Raw genomic sequence first — 9,105 nt, forward strand, 5'->3', positions numbered from 1 at the left:
CCTGCACTAACTTCAGGTTCCACTGTCAATATCACAGATAGTTATTTTTTGTTTGTTTGTTTGTTTTTTCCTTTTTTTATTGGTGCAAAATGTATAAACACAGAACATAGGTAGAGACATCACACAATCTCACAAGTGAGAAAATATAGACGATAATCAACAAAACCTAACCTAACCTAAAATAAAAACAAACAAAAATATTTTTATTTATACTGTTGTTTTTTGTGAATATGAGAAGAGCCAGGGTGTTAATGGTGAAGTTTCAGAATAGCTGTCCTTCACTGTAAAGTTTATCAACCACCAGAGATGTCCGTTTGGCCTTCTGTCTACTGTGCTTGAGGATGGATATAGTAGCTACTTTCCACTGTTAATTTATCTATCTGGGGAACTGGTCATTGATGCCGACTGTTGTTCCTTTCAGTTCATGTCCTTTGTTCTTTACAAGTTCTTTCTGCTGGAAATGTTTGAAATGTTTGGCTTGTTTTCCATGCAGGGTCCGAGTCAGTGCATGCAGTGGAATGTTATTTTGTTGGCGGTTTCTGACAGGAGTTTCAGAGCAGTGTGCAAGTTTTTGACCATGGTTTCTGGACAGTCAGTTGTGCTTTCAGGGATTCCAGAAAAAATTTGATTGTTGCATATTAATGTGCAGCATTTTTAAAGGAGTTTCCATCCTCCAAATCCAATCAAAAACCACTATAACTTTTACACTGATACCTTAAAATACAACATAGGATCAACAGAGTCTTTAAAGCACAGAGTAACATTGACAAGTTTTCTGTTTCATTCACATCACATTCCATTTTAAACATTGTTGTGCAACAGCCATCAATTTAGAATTAATGATGAAACTCACAAAATACTTTTCATCATAGACTGTATTGGATCTACACTTTTCACCTACTTTTCAATAGTCTAATCTGTTTGAATATACCTGTGATTCATGTGTTCAAAAGGAATTCATTGTGCTTTTAAGCCCTTAAACATAAATGTTATAAAATCTATAACAGCAGACATGTGGTGTCTGGTGAGTTTGCTTGAATGTGTTCATCATGCCACTCTGCCTATGAAAATCTCTAAATAATACACCTTCTGTTCTGAGACTACATGGTTGTTTCTTAAGGTAAACAATTCTTTTATGTCTTCACCATAGCACAGAGCTATTCATCTGATAACAGTGCAATCAAATTTCAAGAGAAACCAAAAGCTGAGCTCAGGAAGAAAAAGTGAAAGATGGTGCATGTACCTCTGCACGTATTAGCCCTTTCTTAGAAATCAGAGCAATTATTACAGATGCATCTCACAGCGGATATGACAGGCTTATCAGCCACCATCAAATAAGTGTTCTGCATATTGCTTTGTGTGTGTGTGTGTGTGTGTGTACCAGGTATTTGTCATGTTATGGGGACTTACATTGGTTAACATAGTCACATGTGGGGACAATAAAAAGTCCCTATAATGTAAATCATTAATTTTAGGGTGAAGACTTGGTTTAAAGTTAAGGTAAGGTTAGGTTAAGGTTAGCTTTTCAAATTGCATTCATAGTTGTCATTATTTTTATGTCTTTTATTTTGAAGTGCCTGAGGACATGCTGGGTCAACCTTTACACCCACTTTTTGCCCATTCAACTTGGCAGCATAGTATCTATGGAGCTTTTTGTTATTGTGCAATAACAGAAAAGTGCCATGGTGAGGACATAAGCTGACAACCTATCACTATAATTGCAGTTCTATGTTGTTCTTGGCTTTACAACCTGTCTTGGGTGTATTCTGTTTTCCCTGCGGCTAGAGACTGTACATGACTGCTGCAACATTGTTTTTTTCACATCTCAATTGCAAGTTGAAAAGACAGAAAACTATCCTGCAGACTACGAGTTATTTTTATTACTTCCCTGACTACCATCTCTGACACTGCTGTCTTAGTCACAGCTGCTCCATAGCTGTTGTAATGAATCGTAAAATAATAAATGGCACTATTACCAAAGGGTGATATGCATCTATGAACCTCGCTGTCCTTCAAGCATTCACCTGTGGCCTCTGTTTATTTGTGAGTCATCGTTAATTGCATTTAGTCTATTATTGCTGACTCTAAGTCTGCATAATATAACATGGCTTCCTGTCTGACTGTTAGACAGTGTTGTCAGTTTGTCTGATGTTTGTTTAGTAGTTCTGTGGATGATAGCATCATTCAGACACATCCTGAACTCTCCTCTTATTGAATATGAATCAGAGCCATAACACAAAAATAAAACCTGCATTTATTCCAGTAGAGTATAATTTTCCAATAAAGTTTCCATATGCAACACATTGCATAATGTGAATGAACAAGTATTCCAAAACACAGAGTAATACTAGACAACAATTAAATCCAGGTTTATGACATCTGATAGAGTAAAATGTTTGTTGGCAAAAACTTTGATGGTGATTTGTCTCCACCTAGAGGTTGAATCGGATTTACTAGACAGTCTAGTGACTAACTGCTCCACTTTCACTTGATGTACTTTGTCTGCACAAGTGCTTTCACACTTGATTCAAATTGAACTAATCCAGTCTGATTTAGACATGTACAACTATGTCTGGCTTAACAGCAAACAATAACAAAGGCCACGTCCAAACCAAAGGTCTCATGCAGGGCAGGGGAGAATTGAATTACTTGAGACTTTAGACTTGAAAGCAAAAGTTTGGTCAGTTTTGTTCTGGTAAGATCCTAGAATTGTAGAAAATAGATAAGGAGGTGAGGCACTTGGTACTACTTAAAACATTTTTTGATGTGAGCCCTCCACATCATCTCTGTATGAACAAAGGTGATTAAATCAGTGTTTGAGTATCAGGCATAGTGTGTAAACAGATAACAAGACTATTCCAAAGATCAGTGAAATAGTGTGATAGTGTGCGTCCTTGTGCACTCGCATGACAACAAGCAAAACATGGACCCAAACATAAAAACATTGCTCCATAGCGCCACTAGTGGTCAAAAACATCACAAGGTACCTTTAAGTTGCATTAAAATGGACTGAAGATACTAAGGCCTTTAAGTCTATTTATCAAACTACCTAAAGTGAAGTTTTGGGCATAGATAAGATTAACTCTACTCACAAATTTAGGAATAAAAGTTATTTATTAAATTTCTTTTGACCTAAAAGTACTCCAGAAGTCTCTTAAGTTAGTTAATAATAAATCCTACATCACACACAACTTCTGAGACATGCTTTGATATGATTGTACAAATAGCAATAATTCAGAAAAGAGTAGTTTAGATTCACTCTTTGCATTTGATTTGAACTTTTGATAGGATGTTAAACCTATTTTCCTTTTCTTTTCTTTTCTTTTTGTATTTATCAGGAGTGAAAACAACAAGAACACTGGCTTTTTTTTTTGCTATCACTTTCCATACATCTTCATTGTCTGCACTTGTCAATGTAGTAATATTTTTCCCTTATTATATGATTTCTCTGATTTATTTGTTTCCATTTCAGCCAATTTGTTATTACTTCATGTCTATTTATTGATCCCTATTTATGTATAATAAATACATTCGATTATTGTTAATTTCACATGTTAATTGATATTGGGGATACTAAGGATTTCACTGAATTTTTTTAAAGATTTAAATCACATATGTTTTCTATCCTTGTCTCTGATTGGCTGTTCCTGCTCAGGGCATATTGCATTATATGACCAGTAACTCCCCAACCTTTTACTGTAAAGTTAGTTGGTAAATGTGTCTTATTCTTCTCTTTCAGTGAAAAACTTGTTTTGCCCTAAGTTAAGTCTCTTTGAGTATTATTCTGAAGTGTAATTCTTTATCATTACTGGCCCTGGTCTCGGCTACATATAACATAGGAGGGAAAATCTTCCACAGGACTCACTGTAATGGGTGAATGCAAACAATATTATTGAGGTTCTGGCCACTGCAACATTCATGCTGCATTCTCTCAATGAAAACAGCTTCTAATTATGACAAGACTGTTCTTTCAGTGACAGACTCTGTTAAGTTGGTTTATGATTGGTACCATTTTTTATTCTGAAGAGAAATTGTATAATTTATTTGGTGCCTTTCAAGGTGGCTGCTTAATATAATATAATACTCTCAGATTCAACGATAAATTAGATCAAACTGTACCTCAGGTCCTGTGTTCATACATTGACATGACAGCTAACATTCAATTTAACTGTATGTTCACTGTTATGCTGTGGAATAAAGTGTAGATAGGTAGAAAGCAGCCCATCACTGTCACTTTTCAGTTTAACAAAGTCGACTTCTGCACATCTGTCCACCAAAGACAGACCACCAGTGTTTTCACCTGGCTCTGAAAATAGCTGCTGCAGTGACTTAGCAAGAAGTGTGTAGACGTAAATGACTCATTTTGTCTAAAATACACTCAAACATCTGCTGATACAATAACAACAGCTCACTGGGCGAGACGGTAACCATGAGCTCCCTCTTTCTCACCACAGGTCACTTCAAATGAGATATCTCTCATGCTGGCTTTTTCACACACGCACCAAACCTGTGAAACCTGGCAGAATGTTTATATTTGTCTATATTTTGATTTAAAATTCTGCCTTCAGCTTGCCACAGCATGTTTATATGAATTTATGGATCAAGCATTGAAAATTTAAAATCTTTAAGAGGCTCATGGGAAAGGACATGCAGTAAGGTACTGTAGCCATCTGGCTGCCTACAGAGAGGGCCCATATTTGTAATTTCAGCCTCCTTCTCAGACAAACACATAACTTCACATTTATTATGATGAAGCTGTGTTTGTTTGGTTTCATTTTTATTTGTTTTAGGTATGTCAGAATTCAGACATTAGAGTCAAAATAATAATAATCATAAATGATTAGACTCTTCATTAGACTCTTCTGTCTGGCCAAAGACTGATTTTCTTCTATTTCAAACTGTTACAGCAGAATGACATTCAATACTGCCATGAACAAGACAAAGTGTCCCAAACACCCCAGGTTCAATTTGTGTCAATTGGTTGTGCTTTGTACCTTTTTTTTTATTTTATTAATTGTAAATGTAATTAAGTTTAGAACTAAAGTACAATGTCAGCTAGGACAGGTTCTATATTATTACACAAAGGCTCTGGCTTGTCAAAATCTAGTTATATAGGACGGGTTGACAATTTTTCAAGTTTTTCTTATAGCAACAGTCAGGAGACCAAATGAACATTGAAACAGGTTTTTCTTGCTGTAATCATTCCTCCTGTTCATACTGACCATTAGAAGATCCCTTCATAATGCACTTACAATGTAAGTGATGGGGGGCAAAATCCACAGTCCTCCTTCTGTGCAAAAATGTATTTAAAAGTTTATTTCAAATCAAGTAGATATCTTTCAACATTACAGTCTTTTTAGTGCCAAAGTCCCTCTTTTTGTTACTATACTTCCACCACAGCTCAACAGGGAAACACAAAGAGGGAATTTGATGCTAAAAAGACTGTAAATGTGTCAGATATCCACTTGATATGACTAACTCAGACTGCTGAAGCCTCATATAAGCTTCACATCAACTTTTAAATGACTGTGTGGACACACTGTGGATTTTGGACTCCATCACTTACATTGAAAACACATTTGAAGGGGATCTTTTAATAGCCAGTATAAACAAGAGAGGAATGATTACAGCAAGGATAACCTCTTTCAGTGTTACATATTCTTGGGCAGCTTTTTATTAAAACATTTATGCAATTTGAAATTGAGTTTTTTGCCTGCATGTTCACAGATTTTTGATATATGTATATGTTTGGATAGAGGAGAGTGCGAGTGTTTTGGGTATATAAGAACCAAGTCGGTGTGACATTCTGTGCCTCAGTGCTGTCAAAAACTGCACTGATACTGATAGCTAATATTAATGGATTTTGTCACTCCTAACATGCTCTAAGTTTTGGTACTGCAGTCTCCATCGTGTATGGGATAATGCATATAGGAGGTATAATGTTACCATAAAGTCAGTGAGTTAGCTGTGTGATCCACCTAAGCCCAGTGTTTTTTGTTAACCTGTGTTCTTTTCTATTTTGTTGAATCTGCTCTTAAAAGACCTAGTGCTTTAGCTACTAGTAGTTCCTGCTTGTACTATAACTGTGGATGTGCAGACAATGGATGAAGAACTGTCTAAACATAATGTCATAACATCTGAGGTTACAAGGAGCATGAAGAGAACAGTAGATCTGAGTGCCTGAGCAAATCATAAATCTGCTATGTGTAGTCTGCTGTGTGTACAGGACTTGAAAGAGACAGTATAGATAGAATGCACAGTGTGTGCAAGCTGATGCTGCTGCTGCTGCTGGTGATGAGGTCAACAACAAGTCTTTGCCCAGGTGCACACTAACAGGTTAATCATGGTCATACATCCCCATTACAAGAAAAGTTATTGTCAACTGCATGTCATAATTTCAGCTAATGTCATGGGGTCATATTGTTTAGTGTTATGTTGAATGTCTTGTGCTTCTTTATGTTTCTTTTAACATCTTGGAACCATGTTGGAAATAAGAGTTTTCATTTTAATATGTCATCCATTGGATTTTGATTTGTGTCTGTAATCCATAAATAAATCATATATCAGTATATTACAAATGCACTGTATATCAACTAGTCAACAATGTATGGATGTTCTCCTGCCTGTTTTATGACTTTACCATCATCAACCATGTCAGTGAGATCACTGAATATATATAATCTACATTTCTGTTCAGTCAGCCTATCATTTTCTTTGTGCATTGGCAGAAACTACAACCTGAAGACTTTACTGTCAGGCAGAGAGGAGATCTGTGTCAGATCTCAGTGAGTTGATGCTCCTTATGAAACTCCTCCATCTGCTGACAGAAAGCTAGAATGACTGCAGGGAAACAATTAGATCTCAAGTTCAATTTTTTCTGTTAGTGTGTTAGTGATTATCTCTTTGGTTAAACAATGATCCAGTTAGTGTGGTTTACCTCTAACATGACAGATAAGATGCAATTTGATCGATCCCATAATTTACTGTAAACTTTATAACAACTACTACCAAAATCACCATATGCAATTTACACAAATATACACATTCTTACTTACACTGCTTATATCGCTACTGAAAACAACATAATAACAAACAAAAATTCAATCTGTTAGTAATTCCATGAGGATAACATATCACCAAAACGGTCATGCGGTATAACACAAATTTACAGATTTACATATTTGTATTTATTTACAAAGTTAATATTAAAACAAAATAACAAATAAAACATTGGTTGTCTATCTGTAAATCATGATATGGGGATAATTACAAGAAACACCAAAGATTATGTTATGGCATTTACACAAGCATACAAATTTACACATTCATACTCACACAGTTTACATTTGATCATAATAAAACACTGAATAGCCTACCTGAATAGGCTTCTTGTCTGCAAATCATTCTATGAGGATTCTACACATTCTTACATAGTTTATGACTCTACTCAAAACAACAAAATGATCATTGAAACTCATAAGATAAGAATAATTTCCACTAATTCTAGAACTTGATTGAGAAATTAAGCAATCTTACCACATGGTAAGCTTTCATTGGTCGATGTTGGTATTGTATCGCTTTACCCTGATCATTTTATTAAATTTAAAGTCCCCCTCCACTCAAAAATATCTTTTTCTTCTTGTTACTACAGTTGGATGTTTGATCTTCATGTGCAGTTAGCTTGTGTTTACTGAGAGGTAGGTCCCTGGTCGGAGTTTTACTAACACCAAGAGGCCACATGAGAGTGCTGTTCTCCAGATCACTGATGAGTGGATGAATGTTCCCATCATGCTCCGCTCTCCCATTCAGTTTCAGGAGCATTTTGTTTTCTTTGGTCCAAAGGTAACCAACCTACATGCACTGAGGTGTTTCTTTGATTTAGCAACTGCTGTATACATGTTTACTCAGGTCCTTGCATGACCAACGACTGTATATAAATACATATAATAATCTTTAAATATAGTCAGTGTGAGTGACAGACATAAGCTGGCAAGTGAGCTATTTCTTATCTGATAAAGCCAAATTAAAAGCATGAACATCAGGAAAGTAATTCTTTAAAAAATACTTCAGTTCTGATATACTAACCCATTCTCCACATAGCTCAGTACAGTCACACTGCACTAAGCTTGATATGAAAGCATATCATTTTCCCTCTAAAATCCTACATAAGGTCAGTATACTTAGACTTGGGCAAAGGAACATATTCACTGACAGTGACATTGTGGCAAATGCAGTATTCACCACACTGACATTGGACACTGACATAGCCCATCATCAAACAATCATAACAGAAAAACAATTCAAAATCAATTAAAAAATACATTTTAAAAAACAAAGAAAAGAATATGTAACTAATTAGACAGACACAAGAGGAACATAAAAAGCTAAGAGAACAGGAAAAATAATCTACATGGATTTTTTGAATGGGATTTTCACCATTTCATGACATTTTGACATTTTAAAGACTAAAATGATTCATCATAAAAATAATTGACAATAATCAATAATGCTGGCCTAATTTATTAAGGCTAGCCTACATGCAGTGGTGGAAAGTAACTAAGTACATTTACTCAACTATTTTACTGTACAGTTTATGTACTTGTACTTTACTTCAGTATTTCCATTTATGCTACTTTATACTTCCACTCCACTACATTTCAGATGGAAACATTGTACTTTCTACTCCACTACATTTATTTGACAGTTTTAGTTTAGAAGATTTGACACAATGGATAATATAACAAGCTTTTAAAATACAACACATTGTTAAAGATGAAACCAGTGGTTTCCAACCTTTTTGGCTTTTGACGTCTTACAAAAAGCAGTGTGTAGTCGGGGTCACATTTCACATGTCTATGAGTTGTTAACAGCTCCACCAAATAGTGATTTTCACCTCTAAACTTCTCACATGCTTTCATTTCAATAAATGTTCAAATGATCTAATATTTCACCAAAAATCAAAGATTAGAGAAAAAGTCCAAAAACTGAAAACAGATTTGTGTATCAGAACTTAGTTTTTCTTCTTTCCTCTCCGATGTATCATCTCACCACCCCTACGATTGATCCGGTGACCCTTTGGAGGGGCCCGACCCCTAGGTCACTGGA

This window comes from Thunnus maccoyii, chromosome 3, assembly GCF_910596095.1.
Source record: "Thunnus maccoyii chromosome 3, fThuMac1.1, whole genome shotgun sequence".
NCBI lineage: Eukaryota > Metazoa > Chordata > Actinopteri > Scombriformes > Scombridae > Thunnus > Thunnus maccoyii.